The sequence below is a fragment of the Harpia harpyja genome, chromosome 3 (assembly GCF_026419915.1).
Source record: "Harpia harpyja isolate bHarHar1 chromosome 3, bHarHar1 primary haplotype, whole genome shotgun sequence".
NCBI lineage: Eukaryota > Metazoa > Chordata > Aves > Accipitriformes > Accipitridae > Harpia > Harpia harpyja.
Genome location: NC_068942.1, coordinates 28,726,598 through 28,743,361, shown reverse-complemented (window position 1 = coordinate 28,743,361; position 16,764 = coordinate 28,726,598). Strand labels below are relative to the sequence as shown.

The following is a 16,764-nucleotide window of genomic DNA, read 5'->3' as shown; positions in this document are numbered from 1 at the left end:
AGCGGGGAAAACGGAGACTGGAAGAAAGCCAACATCGTCAAGGGACAGGTTTCTAGCAGTCCCTTGAATTAATTTGTAGCAATAGTTTATGGCTCTAAGCTTAGAGAGAATCGACTAAAGAACGTCATAACCCAATCTGCTCCTCCAGGTAATGCTGCAAATCAAGACAAGATTTGTACACTCAGGTTTTTACACGACTCATCATTGAGAAAACTCCACAGGGCAGCCTATCTTTCAGGAAAGACAAACAAACAAAAAAAGCCCTTCCCTTCTGCTTAAAGTTCTTTTCCTGCATTCCCAGTCCTCACCTCACAGCGTGTCCTGTAGCTTAGCTCCTCATCCGTCGCAGGACTGGGCCTCTCAGGAGTTCACTTTAACATAGGTCCAAGACAAATCTGCAAAAGCGTGTATCATCTCAGATGTGTACCCGAGGCAGAATGTAATCCACAGCCATCTCAGTTACCTACTGACTTTGTGAATACAGGTGGTTGCAGACTGTGACATGAGTCCAAAGACAATTCTTGTCAATTCCCATTCCTTAGTCATCTTACTTGGAAGACACATAGAGCTGAGGCAAAGCCAAGAATATTTCTTTTTCTACCCTCCCTGCTCTAGAAACATAACCAATGGAAATATTCAGGGTGGAAAAGGAACAGGATCCTGGAAGATGGCCTGGTTGATTTGTTAAGTGGGAAGGGAAAGAGGGGGGTCCTAGAGTATACAGTGGCCAGCAGCCACAGTCCTGCTGTTGTATGGTTTTCCACAAGGTCCTCTTTTTGGTGTACATAGGCCCTACACTCATATTTTTCATACTGCATTTGAAAAAGCTAAAGAGAGGAACACTGCAATAAGACCATGCATCTGCAGCTGCAGAGAATACTTAAGGAGTCAAACATTGTTTGGTTTGATCAGGGTAGGGTAGAATGCCTGGATATTAAGTAGTTGCCAAAACTGCTAATCCAGTGCTTTCCAGATACTTTAATTGTACATAAGTATACTCAATTCTTTAAAAATATTTGTGTCTTCATTGGTGTTTTATAAACTGTTACTGGAAAATACACCAGAACACTTTCCTTTACTTTTGTTTCTGACTAAAGACATCTGTGCCATTTTGTCTTGTATGTCTTTCAGTACAGGAACTCCATGAATCCAATGGTCATCAATTTATTTGTCCACTGCTATGGCTTAGGCAAGCAGCAACTGTCAAATGAATCAGTGAAGTACAATACCTGCTAGTTTTGTGGCATGGGCTGAATGTGCAACGTTCTCTTCTCAACTGCAAAATGCTTTTGGAAAAAAAAAAAAAAAATCTGACTCCCCTACTTAGGTGAAATATTTTTGAACTACTCCTTTTCCCTTCCTATTCCAGGCAATCGTGTCCCTTTCCCTCTTCACTTAATCCTCCATCTGATTTGCCTGGAAACATACAGAAATAGTATATGTTCTACAGCCACCTCTTTATTCCAAACTCTCAGATTTTACATTTATGTTTACCTTACTACCAACCAGCTGGAAAAAAAAGCAAGGGAGCAACTGTTTTAACTTATCAAAAAATAAGTCAAGATAAACATGGGAAAAATGCTTTTCTTTAATATGACAAAGTGAGTGTATTAAAATGTAGTCTGGCAAAAATAAATACTTCATGAAAAATTGACCTGAAGTGTACTGGAGCATGCTATGACATTCTTTAAAAGCAACAAAATGCATGAGTGCCTTATCCCTCATCTGCTTTATTAAATGGCTTAATAATAGAAGTATTAGCAATTTTATTGTAAATGAATGCATGTGATTCATAACTGAGCTTTAAAATTATTTTCATTTTGAGCCTATAAAAAAGGTTGAGATTTCTTCCCTCTATTCACCTTTCTTTGCACCAAGTAGAATTTTAAAGTTTTCTAAGTAACATCCTGTGTCCAAAAATACAACAGGAAGAAAAAATATATATGAACATTTAAAAAAAAATGTTTTCATAAGAGACATAGCTTCTATATTAAAACCACAGAGGTAGTAGGACTTTAGTGCAAAAGTTCAGCCTCATAATTAATGCCAGTTGGTACCTCACAAGACATGCCACCCACATCCTCATTTCTAAGTGTCTAATAGCAGTTACCCTATTAAAGTTAATTGCTCAAAAGAGTTTTGCATAATAAAGATCAGATTGAAGAAAAATGTGCAAATTCAGAATCATAAAGAGTTAATTAATCAATAAACCATTTAGACCAGTATTCATCACTGCATCACAAACCAAACCTTTTAAACTACTGAAAAATGAATTTATGGTGAAGTTTCTCCTTTCTATCAGTTACATTTAAAGTGTGAAGATTATTACTAATTATAAAATGTGTAGTTAGCGGGCCAGACCTTTGCAGCCAGTGCAGCTTATTCTGCAAGTATCAGTCTGTTCTGCTCTCAACTGGGCAGTTCCAACTATGGCCATGTATGTGAGTTCACAGTTTTATTTTATCTCATGAATATTTTTAAATTTTATTCTAGCATGGTAAAAATCACTTCTACAGCACTTAAATTTTAACAAGACATGTCCCTGGCCCCAAAGGGTTCATAGCTTAAAAGAAACTTGTCAAGACATGTTGGAAGACAGCAACTCAGGAAAGGAGAGAAAGGCAGAAGAACACTGCATTAATGAAGACAAGCAGAGAGAAGAGAGTGAATCCAGAATATCATCAAGGTTTTCTCTGGACCAGGAGGGAAAAAAAAGACATTGACTCCTGCAAGTCCTTCTACAGCAACAGGTGGGAGGGTAGGTATCCAAAGGCTTCATATGAGCTAGTATGTGGTTTCCTGACTTGAGGTATGCCACATACCTCCTGAATTCAGGAATGTTTGTAAAGGCTCACCTTAAATCATAACAACTCCTCTTCTCAAGCAGGTCAGTCATCCATACTTACAATTTTTGATAATTTATGGGCAGGGCTGAAGTGGCAGATTGTATCCAGGCGTGGAAGACCCCAGAGCACAGGCTGGGCTTGCCTATACCGTGCCAAGCCTGTGGCTGCCACCAGCTACTTACCAGGACTGGGTGGTGGTTTTCAGCCACGTACCATCGCTTTGCTGGAGGAACGAGGCTGCAAGCACTGCACAGATCCTGCCTGAGCCTCAGCACCCCCCTGGGTTTCTGCCAGGCACAAAGCCGGCATGGATCCCCATGCCTGCATCCGTCTGCCCTTGGACACTCGGACAGCAAGCAGCTTGCAGGAGGGCACGGGACAGCGAGCCCCAACCCCACGTGGTTGGGGCCACGGGAGACACCAGGAGGTACAGAGCAGAAAGAGAAGGTGGAAACAAGGCGAGGGAAACTATGCTGCTAAAAGGACGAGATATGGAGACAGATGTGAACATTTTTCTGATTGCTTACTAGGACTTGGGAGGGTTTTTTCTCTCCGCCAGACTGACAGGACTGGATCCAGTAGCAGGTCAGAGACCCTCCTGGACAGGTTCAAAGGCACAGCTTAAGTATGTCTCGTTACAAATGGCAGGTCTCCAGCAGAGAAATTTTGTAAAAGGTCTGACTTCCATTCAAAGTAGAGACAGAAACAGACTTAGGGAAGGGGATACCCAAAGAAACTGGGGAGTCAAACAGAGCATTACCTCTACCAGCCCACTGCCTACTATAGGAAACAGCAGAAATAAGGTTCATCTCACGTAACTTCAGACATTTACATCTGAACAGGGAAAAGGGCAACTATCAGCACGTGAATAATTTAACTTATTTCAGAGATCTAGAGCAAGATTAAATGAAAAATATTATAGAAGCACCTGTTTCTATTTGTTGACCATACCAGGAGACTAAGCAGCCCAGATATACACACTTACATTTAAGACATCTTCCATCTGTCTACATTTTAGCAATCTGTCCAAAATTGGATAGATTAATTCCAACGCACATCCCATTGCTGGGCCAGTTTTCTGAGGAATGCTAGGGAGAAGGGGACTGAGAAACACCTCTTGTAGGAACAGTCAAAAAAGGAACCTTGTTCTTCACTGTCTGATGTTTTCAGGTAAGTTAAGAAAGTTGCTGTTTAAATAAACAATGTCCTTCATTTCTTATCTGTATTTCCACATAGCTGAAACAATACTGTGGGGATAGAATTCAAACAGCAATTAATAGAGTGTAAAATTAGAATATGGAAAATATTCTGATAGTACAGATGCTTATGAGAAGCCAGTAACACAGGAGCAAGAGAAGCATGAGAAGAAATACTGAGCAATGGAAATGCATGGTTGAGAGAGAAAAATGGGTGCAAGAAATATATAAGAAAAAAGATTAGGCAAGGCTCTGTAAATGGGATGAAAGGATTGTATTAAATATACTAAGAGAGAAGAAGCCAGCAGAGGCATATAAAAGAAAGAGATGAGATTAGAATAGATTCTTGTCAGTATATTTGAATATCATATTTTAGTAGTGTCATCATGAAATATTTCTCAGTCTCTTTCTCTCACATGTTTAAAATGGATATAAAATAGAAATATGATCATATCTTAGCATTTTACTGAAAACAGGCTACTGATTTTTTTTCAATCCTGTGTCATTTTTGAACATACAGCACGAGGTAAGTGTTTGAAACTATTTACATTTGATGGCTTCCTTCTTGCATGGTGACCTACTTACTTTTAAAAGCCTTGTATGGTACACAAAAAATAAGCACAGACAAAAATTTAATACTAATAAACAAAAATAAAGTTTATGAAGAATAACATTATAAACACTTTATTTTTTAAATGGATGAGCTGAACACATGTATGGGTCTCCTGCTTTTGATATCAGTGTATAGTTTCTGATCTCATGTTCTCATGAGATACAGATATTCACAACCCAATTTCTTCCTGACACAGAAAGTAAGCATTCAGTTAATGCTCTTCCTTGCCTACATGTACTTATACATCTGGTAGAGGTACTATATGTGTTCATATATATATGAATGTTTACTGCAATAGGCACAAACACCCATGGATTCATGGTGTACATGCTAAAATATGAACTTGTAAGAGCTAAAAAATTTTCAGGCAGATTCAAACATCTTATACTCTCCTCGTAGACACACCTATATTAGGAAATAGTATGTGTTTGTACGTGTGCATGCAGGCAGCTAAATCAAGAAAAAAGGTGCAGTTGCCAGTGAAAGAAGCCAAGTTCTGGAACAGGTACAACTGAAATATCCCAGATTATGCTAAACTGATGGGAGATCAGATAATCATTCTGATATCTACACACTGGAAACTCAAAATTCCATGTGGAATCTAATATTAAATTTTACCCCGATTAGCTATCATGTCACAGAGACCGAGACCAAGTAAACTTTGAAGCTGAGTCACTCTGTGTGAAGGTGACACCCTCTAAAATAAATGAAATGTGAAGTTAGGCCAGTCTGAAGGAACCTATAGTGAGCCATCCATTCAGGATCTGTTGCAAGCACACAAACGACTTTATCATTTATGACTCTTAGGGCTAGATTCCATACTGATTAATTCAGCACAGATCTGCTGACTTCAGTGACACTACTTAAATTTACTGTAATAAGTCAGCAATGTTCATAGAGAACGGGAGTTTTCACAATACCGATAAATCATCCACCACTAATTTTTAGTTATATCACTTCAATAAAAGGTCTAGGATTCACTGATTAACAACAGTGAAATAACAGATTCAACTGTACATATCAGAGGGAAGGAAGGAAGGAAGGAAAGAAAAGGAGAGGGAGAGACGGAGAAATAGAGGGGAAAAAAGGATTCAGTGCAACCAGCCATTTTGGCAGGAGAAGACCAGGAACATTGCCAGAATTTACGAAACAGAAAACCCTATGGCTCTTAGCAGTAGATACAATACATTCAGTGTAACTGCTATATACTGTGTTGGGGTTAATTCCCTTTATTTCTTGCCCATTTTTGATCCAGTGGTAGATAGCTATATAAACTAGTGCATCTCTGTAATTACATTCCTCTCACCCACCCAAACACAGTTTTTCATCTTCAAAAAAAACCCAAAACAACAACAAAAAACCCACCCTGCTAATACTCTTTTTCTTGTGCCTGACAATTTGGGAACTCTACTGCACTCTCTCATATTTTGGATAGTGTAGTCAGAATGTGTCTCTCAGAATGATGACAGCCACCCGCAGCTCTTTACAGTAATACCCCACATTTTCACAGGGTATTCTGCCCTTTGGTAATATAAATGTGTTCCCCTCCTCTCACTCTTCAGTTTGAGCACACAGTACATATCAAGAGCATGATTCTATTCTCACGTACGTTTTACACTGGTACAAGGCCATTGATACGAGCTGAGTTACTGCCAAGATACACCTCTCTGACTCAGGTTTTACATTTCTTAAGAATATTAAGTAAACTCAGCTATTTCTCAAAAATTCCATGCCAAGAGTATTTCAGGAGACTAATACAATGACCTGAAACACATACTTCAACACATCCAAAAAGCTGCATTTCTTAAACTTTGAGTGATACATTCACATCTGTTTTCACCAAGTGGTTGAGCTTCACAGCACCTCCTTGTAGAACTGTGGACTATGAACCAATATGGACAGTCATCTGAGAAGTCCTCTCCATTTCAGTAAGCAGCGTTTGACATTCATGCCTTCGGCTATTAGTGCGTGATGTTTTCTCTTTTTCAGATATGTTTGTAATTTTTATAATATGATGTCAAAAGTGTATATGACATATACATACACTTATGAACAAACTGTTTCAATGAAACAATTTACTCTGGATGTCCACCATGCAGCCAAGGAAGTGATGTCTTCCAAGTATCTTCTTCCAAAATCATAAAGTATGTCACTCTGACCTACATACATTTATTCCCAATTCGAAAACATTCCTTTAGCTGAAGATAACCCCTGCCACATTCAATCAAATTTTAGATACTAGACAATTTTAGAAAAGGACATAGCTCCTTCCTTTTCTAAAACATTGGGGAAAATGCAGCTGATGCTAAGTGTATGTTGTGTTCACATTTCATCATTACGTTTACAAAACCGATGGAGTTCAGATAGAGAAAATAGACCTTGAGAATTTCCTTCCTGGGTGTCAACTTGATCTGAATCTTGACTATATCCTTAAATTTATCAATGTGTGCACTCACTTTAGGCAATTACAGGCACTCAGCCAATGTTTTTAAACTGAAATACTGATGTCTTGACATTCTGGGCATTGATGTCCAGTGCTTGACTCCAAATTCCAACTGATTCCATGATCTGCACCTCTGAAAGTCTACCGCTCAGTTTTTCAGTATTAAAGTGTCCAAAAAGAGTGAAGATGAAAATGGTCATACTAGACCAAACTAAAGGTTTATCCAGCCCCGCATTCTGCTTCAGAAGTGACTGTAAGTAAATGCTGAGGGAGGAGTAAGAACAGGGCAAGATTCTCCTCTAATATGTTCCCAGCCTCCAATTATTTTCAGCTCAGGGAAATTCCTGAAGTGATTTTGCACATTTATTGACAAAGCCCCTCACCACCACCATCATTGGATTTCTCTTTCATATGCTTGTCCAGTCTCTCCCTGAGTCTACGAAAACTTTTAATTATCTACAACATCCTCTGGCAAAGAGTTTCAAAGATCAATTACCTGCTGCACGAAGAATCACCTCTTCTGTTTTGAGCATGACTTCTTCCAGCTTCATTTGATGCCTGCTGTTCCTTTTGCTAGAAAAGACAGTGAATAATCAATCCCTCTCCAGTCTTTCCTTACCGCTCATGAGTCTGTAGTACCATAGTCTCATAACCTGTCCTTTTTTTTCCTCCCAGGCTGAAGTCTCCTGGCTGACTCAGCTAATTGTTGAATGGCCTTTCCATGGAAATAGTGGGTGTTTGAGAAAATACTGTCCTTAAACACACAGCATATTAATTTATTTTTATAAAAGTGTATGCGTTTGAATCAGAGAAGCATGCAGAGGAGGACTAGGGTGAGACTTCAATTCCCATTCCTTAACATTTGGAAGTCTGAGCTAGGACAAAGGTTTTCCTTACAGTAAGGCTCTTGGGAAGAGTTGTGTGCCTCAGAAAGTCAGCATGTTTAGCAAGGGGCAACCTAAAGCCCCAGATAACTGGGGATATTGTTATAAAGGATCTGCCTGAAACCTCCCAAAAATTCATTTCAAACTACCACTTCCTGATGTTCAGGATACGCGGTTCAGAATCCTCTCCTCAAATCAGGTTCATGGAAACTTTCTTTTAAGGAAACAGGCAGGCCATACTTGTCATCGGCAGTAATGGCAGTAACGGTGCCACCACACTCTTTGTAATTCCATTGACTAGAACCAAAGACATAAGGGAATATGACATAAAAGTCACTTGGATTCTGCTCCTAGTTTAGAAAATTCTTTCTGTATTTCGTGCTGAACAGACATTGTGGACTGAGTGTCCTTGAATGAGGTTTAAGAGAAGTAACAAAAATTGAGGACGCCATTGTTAGCCCTAATCAGATGCTGCTATCCTTTTTGCTGGCTTAACAAGTTATGAGAAGGAAAAACCACATGTTTCAAACTCTCGAAAAAGTAATCTGAACCCAAGTCTTCCACTAAGACCTTATTTAAACAAGATTCTGTACTTGACCAACATTTTAAAATAGAGATCACAGCTGAACTTGGTAGGGAACAAACAGCATATTCTGTGCATTTGAAACACTAAATTCTAACTAACAGCAGAAACCTAAGCTTTAGACAGCATCATCAGTCCTTCATTTTCACTGATGCAAGGAAAAACTCAACACAAGAAACCATCTTTTAACACTGCCCTCTGTGATTAGTGGTCTCCGTGACACACAAACTACATAAAATTGCTCTTCTCCAGACTACATAAGCAAAATGAGGGACATTAAAGATGGATTCAGCATTAACTCCGAATTTCTTTCTTTTTAGTAGAGCGAGCCAAAACAACACAGGGTTTTTGTATTTATCACAGTTCAATTTGATTAATGACTAGGCAATATTCTAGAGTAGATTAATAACATCAGAGATGAAAGGGCATTTTTTAAATATTTGTCCTCCTCCCAGTATAAAGAGGATTTCAGTGCATTTAGATAATTAACATGAAAACAGTGGCCTTGTTTTTATTTTGATCTTTGCATAAATATTCTCCAATTAATCTGGTAAAGCTTACGATACAGCCCACACATAGGGACTGCAATGAGTTCTTCCTAGCTTTACAGTCACACGACAGTACAACTAGTTAGAATCTCACCACCAGCATACATGCAACCATGAACTAGTGACAAGGTTGTCTTCAAATGACAACCATTACATATGCAAGACTTAAAGTACTGAAAATATAGATTTCACAGGTTGAAGGACTAGAAAAAAATATTCAAATCACCTAATAATCAAGAGCCAAAGAACATCTACAAATGTTACTGGTAATACAAATACTTCTGAGTATCCATGAAAAATGCAACTGAAGAAGCACAAATTCAGGAAAGATGCCATAGAATGACATCTGGTCAAAATAAAGAACTGCAAATATTTAGGGGAAATTACAACTTAAAAGCAAAATAAGTGAAATAGAAGGCTTTCCAATAGAAGGCTTTATGTTGTTGTCACAATGGCAGTGTGGAAGCATAGGAAAATTACTGTATAAATACTTTAATAAATAAAACCCCTACAGTACTGTGGTGGGTTGACCCTGGCTGGACGCCAGGTGCCCACCAATGCAGGTCTATAACTCCCCTCCTCAGCTGGACAGGGGAGAGAAAATATAAAAAAAGGCTCGTGGGTTGAGATAAGGACAGGGAGAGATCACTTGCCAATTACCGTCATGGTCAAAACAGACTTGACTTAGGGAAATTAATTTAATTTATTACTAATTAAATCAGAGTTGGATAATGAGAAATAAAACCAAATCTTGAAACACTGTCCCCCCACCCCTCCCTTCTTCCCAGGCACAGCTTCACTCCCGAATTCTCTACCTCCTCCCCCCCAGTGGCGCAGGGGGACGGGGAATGGGGGTTGGGGTCAGTCCGTCATACCTTGTCTCTGCCGCTCCTTCCTCCTCAGGGGCAGGACTCCTCACTCTTCCCCTGCTCCACCGTGGGGTCCCTCCCACAGGAGACAGTCCTCCACAAACTTCTCCAATGTGGGTCCCTTGCCCGGGCTGCAGTCCTTCAGGCACAGACTGCTCCAGCGTGGGTCCCCCGCCAGGTCACAAGTCCTGCCAGCAAACCTGCTCCAGCGCGGGCTTCCCACGGGGTCACAGCCTCCTTTGGGCATCCCCCTGCTCCAGCGTGGGGTCCTCCGCAGGCTGCAGGTGGAGATCTGCTCCACCGAGGAGCTCCCTGGGCTGCAGGGGGACAGCCTGCCTCAGCATGGTCTTCATCACCACGGGCTGCAGGGGAATCTCTGCTCCGGCGCCTGGAGCACCTCCTCCCCTCCTTCTGCACTGACCTGGGGGGCTGCAGGGCTGGTGCTCTCACATCTTCTCACTCCTCTCTCCGGCTGCAGTTGCCATTGAGCAGGGGTTTTTTCCCCCTTCTTAAATCTGTTCTCCCAGAGGCACTAACACCATCGCTGATGGGTTCGGCCTTGGCCAGCGGCGGGTCTGTCTTGGAGCCGGCTGGCATTGGCTCTGTCGGACATGGGGGAAGAAGCTTCTAGCAGCTTCTCACAGAAGCCACCCCTGTAGACCCCCCTGCTACCAAAACCTTGCCACGCAAACCCAATACAAGAACTTTGTTGTAAACCATCCCAGAATAACAAAGTAAACCAGTCCTGCAAGGAATTTTGCTCTGTATGTAAAAGATTCAATAAATTCCAGGGTAAAAAAACCCTCTAAGTGAAGAGGGCTGTACTTGAGAGTGGAAGCCCAGGGCACAGGAAGACATGTGCCAAAGAATGCAGGTCACAACTAGGATGTTAAGTGTGTGGCATCAAAAAGGAAAAAAAGCAAGAAAATGTAACGAAACTGGATAATCATAGATCTTAGACAACCCAATTAGAAACAAATCAAATCTGTAAATGGCAAAGCTTAAAGATATAATTTCTCAGAACAATAGGAAGTTACTTCTTGAAACAGCACATAATTGAGAGAAGATTATTCTGAGACATGGCTGTCACCTTGGAAGACATAAGATAGCTTTAAATCAACCAGCTCAGCTTGATAAGCTGTAGACCCATATTCAAGCACTGTTTAGGTATACTGTTAGACTTCAATCACAATAAGCAGAAAGAAGTCAAGGATTAAGAATATCCAAACTAATATGTAAAGTGATCCTAAAATAATGAGGTTAAATGCATCTAGCAAGAGAAAAGCTCTACAAAAAATGTCATGACACCAACCTTTGGACAGAGGCATTCAATAAAATGCATGTTAGTCACAAAAAGCAACCCTAGTATCAGAATTAAAGGCAGCAGGGTCCTTAGATGTGGCTGGCATTCATGTTGCTCCCCAAACCAAGAATATTTTCATTGATAAATGCACATATGGGGGAGGGGAGGAGATAAACAAGGAAGGTAAGTTGCAAACCAGTGGAGTGAAATGAAAGGATTTGAGACGCTACTTGAGCTAAGCAGGGAATTGTCAAAGTCTGCAAAGGCAACTTTCATGAAATGAGGAAAATGATTGCAAGCTATAACAGTAAAGAGGTAAGAAGGAAAACTGGATAGCAAAGGTAACTGCTGAAAATCAAACAGTTAAAACCATAAAAACAAATTAAAAGAAACCCCTTAAATATATCAAAAGCAAGAAGCTTAGAAGAGTCACTATGTCTTCTGGGAACTTCAGAGAATAAAGACAGCAATTAAGGAAGAGAAGGACGTTGCTAGGAAGATAGAAGATTTATTTGCATCGGTCTTCACAATAGAGGATGTTAGGGAAATATCTACTCTTGGGTAATAAAAATGAGGTACTATCAGATGAAGAAGTGCTGGAACAAATCAATCATTTAAAAAGCAGGAAGCCACCAGAACCGAAAAATCCTGAACAAGAGGTAGTTGAGCTATGCAATCTCTAATTGAAAAACAACTCCTGTACTGTAAGGTTAGAGAGTAGCAAATGTTTCACATATATTATAAAAAGGCTTTAGGATGATTCAGGGAATCAAAGATTCATAAATCTTACATCTGTAGCTGGCAAATTAAAAATAAGAAAATAAAACACTCAGAAGACCATGAGATGATAGATCTGTGTAAAGGAAGATGATGCCTCACTCATCTGTTAGAATCTCTTCAATACACCGGTAACCTACAGTAGTGGTCAAAGGAGAACCAGCTGACATCATTTATTTAAACTTCCTAAAGGCCTTGACAAAGTTTCTCGCAGGAGACTGATAAAAAGAAGAGGCATAGACAGCTAACTGAAGACCTCTGTTCAGTGTAGCAGCTATCAGAAGCAGCAAGATATTAAAATGAATCAAGAACAGGACTGAGATGATAAAGAAAAACAATGTTATAGAAATCAGTGCTGCAGCGTCATCTGAACTACTGTGTGCAATACCGCTTTCTGCATCTTAGAAAGATATCAGAGAACTAGAGGGTGATTAAGAGAAAAGTGACAAGAATGACAGAAGTTCCTTGAAAAGCATGGTTTTGTGGAAATAGATTGGAATAGCTGGAATTATCTTAAAAAGGAAATTAAAAAGAGGCATGAGGAAAATATGTAACATAATTGCTAGAAGTAAGCCAGAATCTCATTTCTCCCCGCCTTAACACAAGAACAGGCTGACACACAATTAAATCAAAAGGCACCAAATTTAACAGAAGTGACACCCATCAGTTTTCACATAGTATACATTTATGCTGTGGAACTCATTATTTGACAATGTTGAGCTAGAAAAAATAGAAGACTGAAAAGAACTAGATGCTTATGTGGATAACAAGAATGCATGGAGTTAAACTAGCTAAACGAGTACTGCAGGGGCACTGAAACTTATTTGGAGACTTAAATAGATCTCTAAATACTGGAGACTAGGTGAGATTTTCTGAAGCCAGATTGCCAAAAATATTCCTATTCCGGGTTTTCTGCACCTTCCTCAGGAGAGTTCAAGGGCCACTGTCTGAGGTAGGATGCTGCACAGGCCTCAGATGTGATTCAGACCCCTTCTGCCCATGCTCCTGGTGTCACCTATTGCACAAATTTCACTGTTTCTAGCCCAATAACTGTGATGGAATAACAACATCAAAATAGTTAAAGCCAGTAGCAGAATTTAAAAGTTCTTGTAAAAACTTTCACTGAAGAAGCCATACAAAGAATGAAAACAAACAAACAAGCAAGCAAATCACAGACCTTTTCAAATTGAAAATTGTCAACCAACCAAAGGTTTGCTTGCAGTTTGGAAGGAGACGTTGTTTTCTGATGAAAAATCAACTTCTCAAAAGAAAACCAACATTTTCCCTGAAATTTTTCAATTTTAAAATAGAACTTTTTAATCACCCCTAACCCTCAGTTATGCTATATATTCTTGAGCACCATCTACTGGTGCTGCATTATTAATTAACTATTTATGAAAATACAAATCACTTCTCTAATAAAGTTCAAACATAATCATACAATCTTTCAAAAGATATTTAAAATTGAGAAGGCAGAATATAACCCATTATTTATTAAATTTGTATTTCCTCTTGAGAGGAAATTAATACTGATGAAATTCACTTTGAATCTGAATGCAGTAGAGAAATGCAACATTTCTTAATGGTTTGTAACATAGTGGACCAGAAAACATATACAAGTCTATGAAATTATTTCCAATTTATACTCACTCTCAACCTAGAGTTGTTAGAGCAACAAAAAATTTTTCTTCTTTTCATATTTAGGTATTTATTTACTTTTATAATAGCTGCAATATGGCCAGCATCTTCCATTTTATATCTTCGCTTGAGACCAAACTAAATGTTAGCAAGGAAATACTGTTCTTATAGAAATTTGGTGTTTTGCAGCAGAATCTGTGATGCAGACTAGGAAGTCTATTTTGAAGAGCCTCACATGTCTGAGTAAAGTTGGATGTGGGGAACAGACCAGTGCCACTCCTACGTAACCTAAGAGGCTCAGTAAAAATACCACTTGTCTCTCACCTGTAAGTTGACTCTATAACCACAGTTTCCATTATTGTGCACAATAAGGTGACTCTGTAGTCAAACATGATGATGATAATAATAAAGAATTAAGAATAAAGTATGAAAGCCTTTGTTGAAAAACCTTTTCTTTTTTTTTTTTTTAATGCGTGCCTTCAGTGTTGGAGATGATAGACTGTCTTTTATTTGCTCAGAGTGACACTGCAGGCTGCAACAGTGGCCTTGACTTGAAAAGAGTCCCCCTAAGGGTGACAGGGGATTGAGTGAGAGAACAGTCCATTCTCCAAAGCCACTTGCTTTAAACTGTGGCCCCCCCTTTTAAAATTTGCCCCCAAAATGTCAGTGAATTATAATTCCAGTTACAATTGTGTTGAATTTTGTGCTGTGCACACTAAAACCTGGACTGAAATCATCTAGCTGCTGTGACCAAGATACCAAAGATTTCGAAGTGCTGCTACAGATTGGAAGCGGGGGGGGGGGGGGGGGCAACTAAACAAACCCTTTAATTTATTCCATCCAACATATTAAATTGGGTAAGCCTCATTTTTCTCACTAATACAGAAATTACTTAAAAATATTACTCTCCTCCTTCTTTCCTAGTTTGGACTAAGCCCAACCTTGCTGAAACAATTGCATCGAGTCTAGAAAGCAGCACTATAAATTTAGCATTTGCTATGTTGTGCCTGTGCCTACCACACTACTACTGAGCGACATAACACTTCTTTCAGTGCCTTGGTACTTTTTTTGTAGTACAGATGGCACCACATGTGCCATGCAGTTCTGACAACCCTCAGGTGAAACAGTGTGGGATTGTATTAATACCTTATTCCTACGTTTTAACAGAGGTACTCACACAGGTTGGATCTACTCAGTATTTCCAAATGATGTGTATAGGTTCACTTTACTGTAGTAGACTGTAGTTTAGCACTAAATGTACATACAAAATAGCACCATTCCAAACACAAATGATCTGCATGCCCAGTTTAAACAAATACATTGTTACATTTCTATTTATTTATATTTTGTAGGCTTAAACATATCCTGACTCTCACATCTAGGCTATCAAAATTCCAGGTTTTTGTTACCTCAAATGCAGCTGCATGACACCTATCAAACAAATTATTTCTGAAGTTGGCCTCAGTTCAGTTAGAAAGGCACCTACAAGTGGATCATGGATATTTGCGTACTTACAAACAGTATAGCTTATTTTAGAGTTAGTTCCAGTAAACAAAACCTGCATTGTTCAGGTCTAATTGCAACAAATCTTGAGAAGAAATCTGCAGAGTGCTCTGTGCTACCATCCCATCCCTCTGTTCCTCAGCTCCCACAGTTAACCCAAGTACGACTTATGCAACTTCCATCCTTTCCTCCAGTTTGTAGACAAGAGGCCAAGGAGTCTTCCCTCCCAGATTCCTCTCCAGCATTGCCATGTCTTCACAAAACTGAAAAGTGGAAGTTAATCGCCGGGATGGGATACCTAGGAGGTTGCTAAAGACAATGGTTTACGATACATTGTCTATTTATTAATTTTCATTTCCACTCACAATTAAAGGAGCTACAACTTGCCAATGCCATAGGTGAAACAGGTGAAAGAGTTCGTTCAGGATGTTTTTTTCTGTCACTTACCCTCAAGTTCTTCATTCAGTACAAAGGGGGCAAAAAAGGTATTTAAATGCTGCAGTGTGTGCACACCTTTGATTTGTTCTGCTCATATCGACCTGTCAATGAACCGAACTTGCCTTGAAGTATTTCAAGCAACATGACGATCACCTGCAGATAATACAGAGCGTCACCGAATGTGAGAGAATACGATTATCTCTAAGCCAGTAACGGTTCAGTTTTCATTGCACTGTATTTGCGGGGCGTAGATGATGCACATCTCGCACATTTTCCTTGGTTTGGGTAGATATATTTTGTTTTATTTTGACAACAGGGGCGTAAAGTATTTATGTTTGTAAAAGCTAGCAGGGATGCGGTTTACAGCTTGTACCTATGGAAAATACAGTAAAAAGCTATAACCGCGCTTTTGTTTACTTTGGTCAGAAGTGGTTTGCGACCAGTAATACCTCTGATCAGAATTTGTGCAGCATGTAATTGTAATCGTAAAAGCTCTGCGTTACTGGAATTCAAACCTTGCAGGGGCTAGGGCGCTGGGGGGGGGGGGGGGTGAAGAAAACTCTTTGCTTTAAGGACAGCCGGGTTTGGACGTCGTCCAGGAGTTGAAACTCGCGTTTCGGCGGGGTGGGAGGGAGGGAGGGAGCGTTCAAAACCCGGGCAGCCCCGTTCCACGGGAACTTGGACGAGGCGCAGGGGCTGGACCGGGCAGCCGGACCCCCCAGCCTCGGCCGGGCTTTGTTCTCCTCGCCGAACGGCAGCGCTGGGAGCCCGCAGCAGCCGGGCTGCGAGCCGGTGACTGACAGCGGTATTTATTAAAATGTCATCTCCTAATTTTCACTCGGGATAGCTGGCTGTCGCGCCGGTTAGCCCCCATCTCTCAGGCCAGCGGGAAGGGCCAGAGGACAGCCCAGCCCGCCCCTGGGGAGACACAGCCGGGGGGGGGGGGGGGCAGAAAATGCAGCTCCAACCCTAGCTAGCTGTACCGAAATTAAACTAAAAAAGCGGGTGGGGGAGCGGGGGATGTCTGCCTTCCTTGCGGCCAGGCTCTTTCCGCGAACCTCGCCCGTCTTTCGGGCCCCCACCCGCCGCTAAGGGGCTACCTCAGCCGCCCTCGCCTCACAAA

The 16,764-nt window shown here is 40.4% G+C and overlaps 1 long non-coding RNA gene across 1 annotated transcript; it reads right to left on the bottom strand.

Annotated features, from left to right (window-relative positions):
* Positions 1–326: 326 nt before the first annotated feature.
* Positions 327–10,171, bottom strand: LOC128139436 (uncharacterized). Its single transcript, XR_008234385.1, has 3 exons — positions 9,989–10,171; positions 7,595–7,671; positions 327–395 (listed from the first exon to the last, which is right to left on the bottom strand). It is a non-coding gene; the product is annotated as an uncharacterized LOC128139436 (long non-coding RNA).
* Between the last annotated feature and the right edge of the window lie 6,593 nt (positions 10,172–16,764).